At 46.3% G+C, this 9,320-nt stretch overlaps 1 long non-coding RNA gene across 2 annotated transcripts; it reads right to left on the bottom strand.

Annotated features, from left to right (window-relative positions):
• Positions 1-1,494: 1,494 nt before the first annotated feature.
• On the bottom strand, positions 1,495-8,361 carry LOC310893428. Of its 2 annotated transcripts, none has more exons than XR_014578976.1 (3): positions 8,092-8,361; positions 5,347-5,479; positions 1,495-2,962 (listed from the first exon to the last, which is right to left on the bottom strand). It is a non-coding gene; the product is annotated as an uncharacterized lncRNA (long non-coding RNA). The 2 variants fall into 2 exon arrangements; XR_014578977.1 differs by lacking the exon at positions 8,092-8,361 and adding an exon at positions 5,799-6,397.
• Positions 8,362-9,320: the final 959 nt, after the last annotated feature.

A 9,320-nucleotide genomic window follows, 5' to 3' on the forward strand; every position in this document is an offset into this window, starting at 1 on the left:
TGCATTTCCAGGGCTTGCTACTGAAAACAAACATACTGTTTACTTTCTCTTTCCCCTTAGACATACCAAGTCTCCCTGGGAAAATACGGTTAACTTCCCTAAAACCATCAGCATGCTGTTTAGTAATTTTAGTCCCATCCAAGTCCTGCTATGCAGTTAAAAACTGGACCATGTGCTTCCTGTTAAAGCAGAACATCATGTCCCACCTTGGAAAATACACTACATTTGACTGTCCACATTTAGTGGGGCAAACTAATAGCTCTGGCAGGGCAACAAATGTGAGACCGCTACTACACAAGCCACTAATTTACCAGTCTTCTAAATAAGATACAGACCAGTCAATAAAGCACATTTCAATTTAGTTTTCTTCAGGGGAGAAAAATCAAAAGAAGAAACCCAGAAGAAGAAAACAAAAGAAAAAAAAGAGAGATTTTGGCTCCTGGACATCTATCCGTTCATTTTCAAAGTCTGCTTTTATTTATCCTCTGGTTTTCATTGATCTGTGGCGATAAATGTGCCAGCTGAGAGAATTTAGTTTTAACAGACAATTTTTCTTCCCTCTGCCAAAAGTGATCAGGTTTCCTCTGTGAGCAGTGCTCAAGAGTCTTCAGTCAAGTTGAAATATATCTCAGTTCAGAGGATTATAACCAAATTAAATACAGCTTTGCTCTCAAAGATTATTATTATTTTTTTAGGATCTCTAGAATACATTTTCATTCCTTTTCACCCTAAGACATACAGATTTATTGTCAGCATATGAAACCCAGCACAAGTTTTGTACTGCACCTTCACATACTACAAACCCTCCTTCTCCTCTTCCTTCAGCCTGCCTGTGACTTCCTTCCTCACCCTCCTCTGCCAAACACCTCCCGGTCGCCCTGCCCTCACCTTCTGCTGCCATTTCCAGACCCAAGCATTCATCCCCCAGCCTGCTGGCACCGTCACCCTCACGTGCTCATCCCTACAGGTCCCTAGCATGGGACAGGATGAGTCCAGAAGCCTCCACAAGACCCTTATCCTACAGCAGATATCACCTGGGCCCTGCAGGCTGCTGGGTTGCTGCTCAGGAGCCTCCCACCTGACTGGCACGAGGTGAAAATCAGCTACTCACCAATCTGCAAATCAAAAAAAGTGTAAAACTACTGCTTAAAAACAACCCACCTCCTCCTTTCTGCTGCTAGTGAATCACTTTTCCTCTTTCCCCGTTTGTTTGTTTGTTTTTGTTGTGTGCTTTTTTTTTTTCCCTCCTCAGCCTCTCTCAAGATATATTTGGGTATTTTCTGACTGCAAGCATCTCAGAGTAAGCTTCCTCCCATCCCAAAGCTTTGAAGCTCCCTTTTACGACATAGGAGTTAATTCAGTGGCAAATCCCAAGGAGCAACTGATTTAAACATTGTTTATTGAAGGAAAGTGCTTCTTTTAGCTTAGATTTGATGCATCTGTGTGTAGCCATTCCCACCCACCCCCCCCCAAAAAAAACCCAGTGCACTCAGTAGTTGAAACAGCACACCACAGCGTGCCACATTTGCAGTGTGGGCACCGGCACTTTTCATCTAAATGCTGCGAAGGGGGAGCCCACGTACTAGAGCTCTGGCATTTGCATACCAGTGCTTTTGGGTTCTCGCACTGGGACTTGTGAATTTCCCACGTGACTGACATATATAAAGTGTAGGTGCATGCAGGAAGGGAAACACTTGCCAGGAACGTATTTCCACGTGGGCTTTCCCCGCTTTGTCTATTTTCTATCCCCTGTAATGAAACCTCCCAACCTGTTTAAATCAGCAGGCTTATGTTTTAGCAGGTCAAGTGGCCCAGTATACAAAGCAATGGGTAAGTTAAGCATTGATTGTGCTTCAGTAAATCAGGAATTAGTTGGGGGTAATTAGCTAAACATCACCTAGTCTTTACTGAAAGGGAGTTGCTAGCTCAGACCACAAAGGGAATGAGGACTTTGTGCAGAAGTGGCTACTTTTGCAGTTCTATTACCGTTATTGCCTGGTTGGTTAATGCAATTAGTAGCATAAATCACATTAATTTCATGTGGCAATGGTGAGTTAATGCATCTGTAAATAATGCTCAATACTGTATGTAAAAATATTTAAAAAAAAAATTTAAATTAAACTTCCTGCCATTATAGAAATTCAATTTTAGTGTACTGGTGGAAACCTGACAAGAAAAGCTATAAAATTAGTGTGAGCAGGTTACTAAAAAATTCCTATGACACCACCAAATGTTTCAGTTTTAGAAGGGAAACATGTTCAGCTCGCAACTTGACTGTCTCTGCTTCTGGCTGCTTAATACCGCAACCTAAATATCACTTGATCAGGGCTAATTGGGCTTTTTGTATGCAAATTCCCGCAGTTCAAGTAGGAAAGTGCGAGCACTTCATAGCACATGCAGCCAGGAGCACTCAAGCATCAGACATCGCGGGGGCGAGTCGAAGCCACAAGGCTCAACACCAAGCATAGGGGGGTCCCTGGCCCCACAGCCAGGGGGGAGACGAGCAGGGTGCCCCCACCCCAGCCACACATCGGAGGGCTGCTGCTCCCCGCCATCCTCCCGAGGAGGAGGAGAAGGAAGGAGAGGACGACATGGGCCCAGACAGCAGTTGTTTAGCTTGGCCACCCTCACCTCCCGCCGTTTTCCCTGGCAGCATCCAGTCATTCCCACAGTAAGCCCGGTCTGGGCATGAGATGCTGGTGTTCGGCTGCTGCTCTGGGTGTAGCTGAAGTTTTCCTGAGGAGTTCAAGCCCATGTTTCAAAACCCTTTACAGCTTTGGCCAGACAGGAGCAGGTCTCCCTGGCAGGGGGATGAAAGTGGCTGCCCAGCATCCAGCCCTTCTGCTCGCTGAATGGCGAGGGCCGCGTAGGAGAAGGTGCGAGGGCTCTTCACAAAAACCCACAAGAATCTCACAGCGCAAAGTGTTCAGCAGCCGGAAACACAGGACTGGAGCCAGCTCCCCTGGATGCGAAAACCATTACTTAACAATTTCATTCCCTTCTGTATGGAGGTAGACAGAGATGTCCAAAAGCGCAGAGCAAATCAGTCATTCACATTAAAAAAAAAAAAAAAAACCATACACAAAACCCTCAAGATTTTAATGAAATCCATAAAACGCAAAAAAAAAAAAAAAAAAAGGCACAATTGTCTGTAAAAATGTTTTCATAGGATCACTGTGTGAGCTGTGACTCCTGCTGATGTTTTTTAGGTCCATGAGCAGACCGTGGATTTACAGTGAGCCCTCCTTCCCTGAGGAGCCACATCGTGGAGAATCGCTTGGACAGAAGAAAACACAGCTCGGATACTGACAACTTGACCTAAAATGGGTTTCCTCCATTTCTCATTTCTGGGTGACTTAAGCCTTTGAATTTTGACAACAATTGGCTCATAACTTGTTTTACTTAAGTCACCACATCTCCTTATCGTGTAAGAGACACAGAAGACAAATCTATGGTCCGCTTTATCATTTCTCGAAGAAATAAAGAGGGGAAAAAAGTATCTTGCTGCATTTCAAAATGCACAGTCTCTTAAAAAAAATATTTCAAAAAAGTAAACAATGGGTAGACTCACATCCTTGCTCAAAGCCCATAACAAACAGCACATGTACACACACAAACAAACCTGCAAAATGATGCAGCAACCAAACCAACACAAATTATTACTAGCAGCGGCTCCGAATCATCTGGGGAAATGTATGTCAGGATCGCTCCCAGAGCAAGCATCTGTAGCTGCTCGGCTCTTTTATTATCAGAGAAGAGTTTGATGGCAGTAGAGCGAGCCACGCTTTTATTATTTGTTGCACAGATCCCCCGTGGCACTGTTTTATGTAGCCATCCCCGTTAAGTTTACGCACAGAGATACCACGTCACTCAATACCTGCACCCTTGCAGTATCAGAGATAGGCCAGTAGGATGGAAGGCATAACTTCGTTAGCTCAGCCAGCAGAGGGAACTGCTGATCGGCACTAATTGCTTGTACATCCTACCCAGCCCAGTTTGTAGTTTTTGTGTATGTAGCTTATTTCCCTGTGTGCCAGACAGCACGTCACTCAGCCTGTGCCAGCGCCACAGTGCCCCTGGGGCCCTCATCTTCTTTCACCTTCACCCCATGGCTTCCTCCTTGGAGCACAGCAAGCTCCGGAGCCCGTCATGTACCAATGACATTTCTGTGCCTTTCTGACCATTTGAGTATTTTAGCCAGAACTTGAACTTGGCTGAACGTGCAGAGTCCTTTCCCTCACCCCCCTTTTCTTCCCCTCCTGCCCTGCTCCCTGCCCGATGCAATGCAACCAGCACTTACACAGAGAGTTAAATCCGGCAACTCTCGTCCAGCCAAAACGCCACAGAGCCAGTGGCAGGTTTAACCTACACGTACTGCAGCTCTAAGGGACGGGGTTTAGCGATGGGACTCAGTAGGTGAGGCTGATGGATGGACTGGATGATCTTGAAGGTCTTTTCCAACCCAGATGATCCTGTGATACCCGGCATGCAACCAGACTGCGAGCTCCTTCCCCACCTCGCCAACACACTTGACATCTTCCAATAGCACCAAGGGCTTCCCAAGGGTTTTTTGCCACCAATGCTGCTTTCATGGCAGAAGAGCAGGTGGGCTGTGGCCATGTCAGCTACACCTCTTCGATGGAGGGCATGCAGGAACCCTGCAGCAGCTCCCTGCCACCCCATTTCCTGCACCCAGAGCAGAATAACAAAAAGGCATAGGTGGGCAGAGGGCCTGGCCTCCTGCTTTCGAGTAAAGTCAGCAGGGGAGCTCAGTTTGGAATAATAGAATGAATTAGCCTGGAACTGGGCCAGGATTCAAGTTATGCTAATTGTGGGTTTAAAATTAGTGTAATGCTCAACACCTGCTTCCTTCAGTCTTGAGAAAGGTGCCTGGGAAGGGTGTTATGTCTGATTTGTGCTTTTACAGCCTTGAGAGAAAGGTGCTTTTACCACGTGAAATTAATTGCTCGGGAGCTCTCCCTGGGCCCTCGCAAGGAATTGGAGGGAGTTAAAAGGCAACAGCTGTAGAGTGAATAAAGGCAGGAATAAAGCGAATAAAGGTGGAATAAAGGCAGCACCTTGCAGGAGTAGTTTTAATTTTCCTCGTAATGCAGCCGTGCTTAGCCTAGGAGTTTCCCATCTCCTTAACCCTTCCTTTTCCATTACATTTTATGTAAAACAAAAAACCTGCATGTGCCAAAGCCCTTCGAGGGTTTTTGGGGACAGCTCTGTCTGCAGTCTGGTGGCAGCTGCCACCCACCGCGTGGCAGAGCACGCGAGGCTCTCCTACCTGACCCTCCTGCCTCGTAGCCATGGACTGGCTTACGGCTAGTAAATATTACTCACCCAGAGTAGCTGTTCTGGTGCAGGTGTAGTCGTTGTCTTTCTTATTTCTTGCAGCACATCGGTGTGCTTCTGAGCGCCTCCCGTGCACTCTTCCACGCCTGAGTTCTCCGCCTTTTGGGGTGGCTTGGAGCAGCTGCCATTTTATGAAGGAAAATAACGAAACCTAAGAAACACTTTTATTTGCTCTTTGCAAGCTTGGCAGGATCCTTGGTCAGGAGGGAACAGGGATTAACAGCCTGGTGTTTTGAGTCTGGCAAGTCTATACCCCAAAACCACAACACGTTAATGTCCTGGAGGCTGTCAGGTAGCCCAATGCTGGACTTTAGGCAGTGGAAACCACCTGACTTGCTGTAAATGCCCCTCACTCACCCCTGCTGCATTAATGGCCTTAAACTGAAAGAGGGTAGATTCAGATTAGATATAAGGAAGAAATTTTTAACTCAGAATTTTACCTACTAATTCTTTGCTGTTCAGCCTGGCCTTGATCATTTCCGGGGATGGGGCATCCACAACTTCTCGGGGCAACCTGCTCTGTGAGGCCCTGGCACAGGCTGCCCAGAGAAGCTGTGGGTGCCCCATCCCTGGAGGTTTTAAGGCCAGGCTGGGTGGGGCTTTGGGCCATCGTGTTTTGTCAGAGGAGGTGGCACAGGACAGAGCTGGGAGGGAAACCGCCCCCGGCGGCTTAACCCGGGCCAGCTAGTTAAAGCACTTGTGATTTTTACACTTGTTGATGCTATTTCAGTGCTCCGTCTGTAACATCTGGTTGCCTTAGATACACGAGGTAACTACGGCAACTAGATATTACAGGGAGAGGGATGAGAAACGCAACAACACTGCTGAATTTGTCAGGCTCTAAAACAGCTTTTCTGTGAAGCAGGGGCAGGTGCAGAAGGCACGGCAGTGCTGCGGGGCAGCGAGTGGCAAAGGTGTAGTTGTGGCCTGAGGATCTCCAGCACTGGGCTGCGTAAACCTCTGGAGGCATCAGCCCTTGACTCCTGTTTGCAGCCAGACTGCTGGCCAAAGTGAGTTAGCAATGCTGGCAGAGCTCAAAGGGAGGTGCCCAGCATTCATATTGGAGCTATTTCCATGGCAAGAACATCAGTCCCCATCATTCCCCCCAGAAAAGGAAGGAGCTGGGAGCTGCAAATTTTCCTCCCCAGTTTTCTGTCTAAGGGGAGGAAGAGGAGAAGGGAAAGGGTTGTGCTAAATGGAGTCACCGTGAACTTGAACATGCTCACGTCCCAAATACCACTGCTTTAATGATGCCTTGGTGACAACGTAATGCCACAAAACCGATCACAAAATCACGCACAGTTGTCATTTACTGATTATTTTGGTGCTTTTTGGAACAGTTAGTTATATGCTAGGAGGCGAGCAGCTCTCAGGGTGCGCCTTGTGTGCTGTCGCCCCTGCAGATGCGGTTGTTAAAGTGCACTGAAACACCCCCGTGGCCTCTCTGCTCTAGACAGTAGGGAGGAGTGGGTGTTCGCAGATTTCAGAGCGAACCACCCAAGATTTCCAGAAAGACGTGTTTATGCCCAAAATGTCTGACTTTTTTTTTCTCTGTCTTGAAGGAAAAGCTTTTTTAATAAATCCATGTGAAAATTTGGATCCACATGCTGCATGAATACCCTTCACCAGGGTTATTCCTACGCAAAAATTTTCCCTGCGTGGTTAGGACAAAACATTTTTTACTTGACTCGATGTTATAGTCATTGGGAAGCAGAAGAAAGCTAGCGCCGTGGCTCCATCTGATGCATTTCACTAAAAGTACCTGTCAGATTAGGGTGTTAAAATAGCTAACCGGCACCAGTTCTGCAAATGAAGTCATCACTCATTAATCCTGGCGACACTGCCTTCAGAGCCACAAAGGGCACAGCCTTATTATGTTGCTTACATAGGAAATCCGAGTGTCTAAAACAGACAGCCCCCCACTTTTCACCTCAGCATGCTCCCCGAGTGAAGCTTGAACAGACTCCTGTTTCCCTCATTGCACAGGCTAGCTGGTAACTAACATAGAGCCATACTTTTCCTGGTAAAGTGCCCTCCTGGAATTCTTCGCTATTATCTTCAGAGATGTGAACTAGTTAGATGAGCAGAAATGAAATTCGGTGTCAGTAAATGTAAAGCAATACAGGCTGGAGGGGTAATGAGAGCATTTCAAGCACCTTAAGGGCTCTAAATTAACTGTCTCGATTTCATAAAGTGACCCGGGTGGCATTACAGAACTCAGTGAAAATCATTGCTCAATGTGCAATCAAAAATGTTGACAAGATATAAGGAAGTTTAAAGAATGGGCTGCAAGTTAGAAAAAGGAAAGGATTTTAAGACCATTTCAAATAACCAAGCACAGGGCAGGCCCAGGAATAACACCGTGCATTCACTGGTCAACAGATTTCACAAAAGGTATCATCACAAGGGTCTGGAGGAATTTTGTAAGACAAAGCAAGTACAAAACCTTCCCAATCAAAGCGAGGTTTGAAGGAGTCAGACTGTATTCCCTAGAAAGCAGAAAACTAGGAGGGGACCTTAATACAAGCCTGGGCAATGAGAAATGATGTGAAGAAGAGATCAGGGGCTTCTCTTTTTCCTACTTTGCAAAATGAGGGAATATTCATCAAATTGAAAGATGGGAAGTGCACACATTAAAAAAAAGGAGATACTTTTTCACAGTATAAATCCCTGGAGATGGCTGTGAAGGCAGCCTAGGAGGTTACTGCCCAGACACCCTTCCCTATTTGGTACCTGCAGGTGCTGGCTCCTTGGTCACCCCACATCACCGTCTGACACATTAGCTTAAAACCAGGGTGAAAATGTCCATGTAGCAAGGTGTATGAGGTCTGGCAGCTAGCAGCTGAAGTACACGATCCACTCTGCTTCATTACGGGGTTGAAAGCCACCAGCAGAGGTGTAGTAACAACTACATGGTGATAAAGAGCTGCAGCTGCTGGCTTAATGAATGTAGGTCAGAGCTGCAAAACCTTAATCTACAGAGGAAGTATGAATGTCACAAGCATAATGAGATTCATGCAGGACTGCAAGTTGTGGGGGTAGCCTGCACTCCCAGAGCTCACCAAAATTAACTGACGGCAAATGTATCTATTCTTGTGTAGATGCACACAAACTAAGCAGCAAGACCTTCTGAAAACATGGTGACCTTGTCAGGTGCTGGTGAAAGATTACAAACTTTTCCCACTCAGCTGGCAGCATAGGGCTGGGACCTTTCAACAGACTGCAGCATCACGAGGCCTTGACAAGAGCATTTTTCCTGATATGTGCCAAAACTCCTATGTGATCCAGTCACGTAACCAGTGCTGCTTGGTGAAGAATATCTAGTGAGTTCAATGGGAACATCCTATCTGGGCGGCTTGCAGCATGTGGGAGCCTTGAGCTGCATGCAGTGTCTTTGGTACTGTGTCAGCCTTAATATGGGATAAGCTGCTCTAATCGGACATCCATTCAGGGAGGGAAAAGAGAGCCTTCAAGACTTGCTCTTTGCAGACACATGTCTTTCTCACTATTAATCTGAAAAGTGACATCGATTATTTCGTCTGTGTTGGAGCCATGATTACTTCATTTCTATATACTGAGGTCTACAGCAAAAACGTTTTGTGAAAAGAACCATAAATTTCACAGGTGACTTGAAAACTAACACCTGGGTGACTTGAAAACTAACACGGGGACAGGAAGAAGACCCAAGTCTAAAACTCAGCAAACAATTTACATAGTTGTATTCTACTGGGATGAGGGCTTATGAGCTCTCTCTCAAGGAACAGGCTGGAGTAAGGCTGTACCTTGGAGAGCTGTTTTGTCTCTTCATAGAGCCATGCACAGTGGTTTGAACACTGTACCCACCTTTGGTCATTCCCTGATATTCAGGACATTAAACCCTGCTTTGGTCTACAGAAGTGAAAGTAGCCTGGGCTTTGTGTGATGAGACCTGGTTTTTATAGAAATGGGTTATCAAAACTGGT

This window comes from Anser anser (assembly GCF_964211835.1).
Source record: "Anser anser genome assembly, chromosome: 2".
NCBI lineage: Eukaryota > Metazoa > Chordata > Aves > Anseriformes > Anatidae > Anser > Anser anser.